Raw genomic sequence first — 6,970 nt, forward strand, 5'->3', positions numbered from 1 at the left:
CTTTGTTTGTTTTATTTTTCAGGGGCGTTTTGGGAAAATTGAAGGACGAATCCTATTCCCGGATTCAAGAACACCTAAGTTTAGGAGCGGCATAGTCATGGAGACCCCCCTTGTGCATGCTCGGGGTTGGTCAAAATGAAGTTCGCACTTGAGTTAGGCCTCCACTGGTTATTGTGTACCTCTTTTGCATGAGAGAGGTTTATGCATGTATCTTTGGGTGCGTCGGAGCTCAAGGACCTTTAGTCACCTTTAACCCATCTTAACTTTTAGGAACGTAGTGGGGGGGCTCTTCTTGGTGCATGCCAAGTTATGGTCGCTACCCGATACTACAACTCTGATAGGTTTCTTCCTAAAGTATCATTGCGTGGTATGCATGTACCATGTTCGAGGGTGCTTTAGAGGGGGCTGACAATTCTGAGTCACTTGGTAGAACCCGTTGCTGAAATCTCCTTATCCATAGAAATACCCTTGGGAAGGACACCTGATCAGACTCCATGCAAGCCTTAAGCCAAAAATTGTGTGACTTGTGTGACTTGTTTGTGTTTGCTACTAACCTTCGTTCTTGGCAGGTTTTGTTAAAAGGACGTGTTTGCCCTTACTATCTCACACTATGCCTAATGAATTGCATCCGCATAACATTCATGACATCATAAGCATAACACGATTTAACTAACCCTTTCAAGGATCTTAGAGATTTAGGGCGCACAATTTTAGGTACTCTTATCAACGACCGAATTTCAAATCAAGGGGCAAGAGGATTTATTTTCCTCTGGCCGCATACCTTCCAATTCAGAGACACATTACCTATCAAGGGGCAAGAGGATTTATTTTCCTCTAGCCATATACTTTCAAATTCAGAAGTATCTCGAATCAGAGGCGATGACCCACTCGATATGGTGAGCTTGATTCTCAAAGAAAGACGTTCAAAGACAAAGTTCAGATTTCTTCAGACAAAGATGCGACCAAATCACTTTCCAATGTTGCTATCTAAATTCCTTAAAGATCCTTGAAAACATTTCATTTGCATTCATGACATTGCATATTTCTAACTTTGTTTTCAGGTTCCGTCTCGACAATCATTCCTCTCAGATATAATCGAGCTGGAGATTCATTCTGACAAGCCCTTCTACATTCCAAAACTTCGTCAAAAAACTCATCGACTCTAACAAGCAAGCATTATCTATCAGATATGGTCTAATGTACGACCCGTTCCGGTATTTCCAGTCAGATATGGTCTAAATGTATGACTCGTTCTGGCATTATTCATCAGATATGGTCTAATGTACGACTCGTTCTGCTATTCCTCAACAGATATGGTCTAATGTACGACTCGTTCTGCTAATCCTCTTCAGATATGGTCTAATGTATGGATCATTCTGATATTCCTCCTCAGATATGGTCCAATGTATGACTCGTTCTGACATTCCTCTGCAGATATGGTTTAATGAGTAACTCGTTCTGACATCCTTCAACAGACAAGGTCTAAATGTACGACTAGTTCTGATGTCCCTCAATATATATGGTCTATTTGCTCTGACTTCCTCTATCACATATGGTCTAAATGTATGACCGAACCTCACCTGACTAATGCTGAGCACAACCGGAAAGGTCGCAATGAACAAAACCAATCTGTGGGGACAATTTTGATCTCTACACCAGTTCCACAACAACGACGCAAGCCAGATGTACCTAAGTGCCAATTCACAAAGATCAATATATCATTGGCTCAAGCATTACAACACCTACTGAAGTCGGAATTGATCACTTTAAAGGACCCCCCTTAAGAATCCTAGTACTTCTGCTCGTAGCTATAATCCTAATGTGAGGTGTGCATATCACTCTGATAGTCCTGGTCATGATACAAATAGCTGTTGGTCATTGAAAAACAAGATTCAAGACATGATCGATGCTGGAGAAATTGAATTCAACCATCCGAGAACTCCTGTGGTGATCACCGCTCCTATGCCTAGTCACGACAAGACTGATTAATGTCTAAATGGATGAACTTTTAATCATTAGATTTACTTTCATGCGCAAATTCTATTCTGTTTGTTCAAACATTCGAATCATGATAGACATTATTTGTTTTAATAATCATCATCAGTGCATTGCATATGTTTGTCTTGAATAAATTATTTCGCTATCACTCTTTTTAAATTATGTCATTACTCTGCATATGTTTTGTGATACTCAACTCCTGCTAAGCTATAAGCCTTTTAAGGGAGGATGACGAGAACGATACCGCAACCTCATATAGTGTGCTTTTGAACAGACTATGCTGACGATGTACAGGCATTGTTTCAATTCCTAAACAGTGGAGATATAAGGATGTTAATCCCTCGTTAACCCCTTTGAGCCTAAGAAGTAGAAGTTTTCTTTCTTGTACTAATTAAAACCCTTGATCATAACCTGGGGCAGGGTAGTTCTCAGTTAATTTGGCGGTGCATTCTATTTTAAGAGAATCATTCAGTACACCTCTCAACAAGGGTTTCAATCATAAACGTTCAACCATACACATCAAAGAAGTGTTGGAGATGTCAATCAAAAGACAATGATGGTTCATCAATCATTAAGCAACGCAGTCAATATCTTTCAAAAGGAAAAAAATGAAAAAACATATATACAAAGAAAAGCCTGCTAAGTCAAAAATCAAAAAGGTGACTTAGGCAAAAAATCAAGGCATCCCGCTGACTGTAAGCTCAAAATAGACAGTTCAGGCAAAAGTTAGGGATATCAAAAAGACAAAAAAAAAAAAAAAAAGAGAGAAGTCAATAAATTCTTGAACAACTCAAAGTTGTGACTACCAAAAGGAAGAAGTGACTGTCATCTCAAAAGTTCTCTTTGCTTGTGAACCATCATCATTCTCAAAGGTGCAAATCCAGAAATCTCTCAGAACCTGAGTGCATAAGTTGAATTAACTGAGCTTAGGACTGAAGAACATCATGAAGAAGGGGATGGGTATAAATAAACTTTGAGCCTTTATCTTTTGTTTCTTAAAACCGTGAACCAAGCCACGTTACAACCCTTGAAAGTCCTAACTGAAGCATGGTTAGTTCGAAAGCATACTGTCACCAAAAAGGTATCCCGACTCCTTAAGGTTTACTAAAATGCTGAGTGGATATTTCGCTTCTACAAAAAATAGCATGTTTTACAAATATCACGCTTTTACATCTCTTGTTTTAATGTTTTTTTAAAACTCAAGACAAACGTATGCATTGCATCTCATGAATTCATTATTAAACATATTCTGCTACGTAATTTCAAATGTTAGCATCAGAATAAATTTGCACAGGGTATAGCTAATGACTGAAAGTTATCCCGACAAACAAAATTACTCCAAGAAGCCATGTCTCTTACGTACACAAGGGGCATGACATGTTTTGTCCAATCAATCTGGGGCAATCAAGTCAAGATTTCGAGAATCTCTCATGGATGCTCGAACAATCAGGGGCATTCACATCCAAGTATATCTAAAGCTACTCCCCGATCAACATGAGAAATTGTTTTGAGACTATGATTACTGGGGGCATGTCGCCCATAGTGCACATCTCATAAAGTCCTCGCGAGGCGAATCTTTTCAAAGCTCCTACTAGCAGGGGCAAATCTATGCAAGTCCAGTTTGACATTTTGATCAATACTCAGCGGTGTGTCAATCTCAAATCCAGTAATGGTAATTACTATAATATTGGGGGCAACTTTCACCCATGTCTCCCTACAGAGCCGGGTTCACAAGATCATATCCCTACAGAGTAATCATTAAGAAGATATATTCAAATGCTCTCGTCCCGACAAGGACATGGTTCCCCAACAAAGTTTACATCTTCAACACCACTGGTTCTACAACACTTTGCTCTTCTCCAACATGGGTTACTAATACTTTTGTCCCCGATCAGGGAACATCAAGTCACTGATCATCTCCAAGCAGAAATCATAAATTCCCAGCTGAGCATCTCCAAATAAGATCAAACATCAAAATCACGAAGACATAGAGATTTATTTTCTCAATCAAGACAACATAAATCATATTCACATATCATATGTCATAAACATATTCATACATTGCATGCATTACCTCATAAAATTCATACATAACATGCAAAGCTCCTCATTTATTTTGAGAGACTCATTATGTAATCCATGCATCATGACATTGCATAAATTTAATCTTACCTTTTGCAGAATACAGGTACAGACAAACGAACGAAAACTCCAACTTTCCAAGGTCTAATTCATCTACCACGAACGGTAATGACACGATCATTTTCAAGATCTAATTCAGCTACTACGAACGGTACTGACACGATCAACGCTCGAAGATCTAATTCATTTACCACGAACGGTAATGACACGATCACTTTCAAAGTCTAATTCAGCTACTACGAACGGTACTGACACGACAGAAGATCTAATTCAGATACTACGAACGGTACTGACACGATCAAATTTCAGAGGTCTAAGTCTATCATCACGAACGGTGTGGACATGATCACTGGCCTTCCCAGTCTAATTCAGTCACTACGAACGGTGCTGACACGACAAGAGAATCTAATTCTATCATCACGAACGATGAAGACACGATTATCTCCTCAGATCTAATTCATCTACTACGAACGGTAATGACACGATCATTTTCAAGATCTAATTCAGCTACTACGAACGGTACTGACACGATCAACGCTCGAAGATCTAATTCATTTACCACGAACGGTAATGACACGATCACTTTCAAAGTCTAATTCAGCTACTACGAACGGTACTGACACGACAGAAGATCTAATTCAGATACTACGAACGGTACTGACACGATCAAATTTCAGAGGTCTAAGTCTATCATCACGAACGGTGTGGACATGATCACTGGCCTTCCCAGTCTAATTCAGTCACTACGAACGGTGCTGACACGACAAGAGAATCTAATTCTATCATCACGAACGATGAAGACACGATTATCTCCTCAGATCTAATTCTATCATCACGAACGATGAAGACACGATCATCTTTCCAAGGTCTAATTCAAGTATCACGAACGATACTGACACGATCAATTCCCAAGGATCTAATTCATCTACCACGAACGGTAATGACACGGTCAACGCGCAAACAACATCTTCTCAAAATTCAACTACCAGATGGCATCCACAAGCCCATCTCCGACAAAAGTCCCTACTTCAAATAGGGCAAATTTCTTGGTATTCTAGTGTTCAATCATCTTCCACCTTCAGATTCCGACAGGCACACATACCAGTCTACATTCCCAGGTTTAAGAAGATTGAACAGGGGCAACTGTCATACCCCAAAATTTGCCCTCATATATTGTTAAATGTCATTTATTTTGAATAGGTGACATAGACCGGTTGGTAAGGATTTAAGTTTAAAAGGTACAAGGGCGAGAGGTCCCGGGTTCGAGTCTCACTTCTAACATTTTCCCTTTTATTGAATTCTAACTTTATTTCACTTTTATAAATAAAAAAAAAAATCACAAAAAAATTGTTTTTTTAATATTTAAATATTATTTTTGCATTTATTATTTATTAAAGAAAATACCTTTTTTTTTTTTTTTTTTTTTTTTTTTTTTTTTTTTTTTTTTTTTTTTTTTTTACTTTATTCACATTGTATTAAAAATAATAATCAAAAGAATTATAAGATAAAAAGATTTGAAAAGAATCTACACTTTTTTGCATTTTAGGTTGTTTTTTTAATTAGTTAAATATTATCATTAGACTCATAATTTTAATTTTGGGCTTTTGATTATTTTTAACTAATTACGGTCCATTTAACCTCAGGCATTTTAACCTAATTTTGCATCTTATAAATAGTCACCCACTTTCACATTTACAAGAGGAGAATTAACCCTTATCCCACAAAAACTTTTTTTCTTCACGTTCACAAACCATAAAACCCTTATTCACAAAACTTGTTTCTCCTACCAATTTTCATATGTACTGACAGTAACAAAACAATTTCGCAACACACCTAATTTTTTTTCCAGCCTTTTTACTAACCTATTCATATTCATAATTGACCTTTCATGTTTACCATTGACCAAGAAAAAGTCAATTTCTCCGTCCTAATTTTTTCTCTCACGTGAACTTTTTCACAACCAACACCATCTTCATAAATCTTGCACCAAACAAAACAACATCCTCACCACTAATTTTTCATTCACACATAAACCTTATCACTACCCATTGTTATGGAACTAACAAATTTGTAACCCACCATTAACAAATCTTCATACAACCTGCAGAAAAGAAGGAAATAATTTTCACTCAATAAAAATAACAATGTTTTGCTTTATTTATTCCTTTTTTTTCATGACAGGATAACAATCAATAAACTGAATTTCTGAACAGAAGAAAAAGAGAAAGGAGATCTCATCCGCAGCCATCACCTTGCAGATCTGAGTCAGTGTCGACATCTATCTGATCCGCCAACTGACCCGACGCGAGATCAACCAACAGCCGCTATACGGACGTCGCCATAACTGACGTCGACGCCACCATGCTCAGAACAACATCAGAACAGCCTCCGTCGACACCCAATCCCGCACACAGCTAGCCGCGGTGCGAATCGTCGTGAGTTCACCATCCTTGCATCCAATCGGTAACCTTTCTCTTTTCTTTTCCAACTATTGAATGAGTTTGTGTGTTTGGCTCGTGAATATAAGAATCTTTAATTTGAATCTTGAAATTTGAGTGTTGTTGATTTATTGTGAGAGAAGGGAAGATGGTTCAAGGAAAAAGAGAATTAATTTTCTTACCCTTTTCTGATACTGAACGTGTGTGTATGTTAGTGCTATCTCTTTTTATTTTTATTTCAATTCCTCCGCCATGTGTCAAATAATTATTAGTTTTTATATCATGTTTGGAAAAGTGAAAAATAACTAGTAATAAACATATAAATTAAAGAAGCTAAATGAAGAGCCCCTGTAACGTCACTCTCTTTTCTTTTCTTCTTTTTTTCATTTATT

The sequence above is a fragment of the Vicia villosa genome, linkage group LG1, assembly GCF_029867415.1.
Source record: "Vicia villosa cultivar HV-30 ecotype Madison, WI linkage group LG1, Vvil1.0, whole genome shotgun sequence".
NCBI classification, from domain to species: Eukaryota; Viridiplantae; Streptophyta; class Magnoliopsida; order Fabales; family Fabaceae; genus Vicia; species Vicia villosa.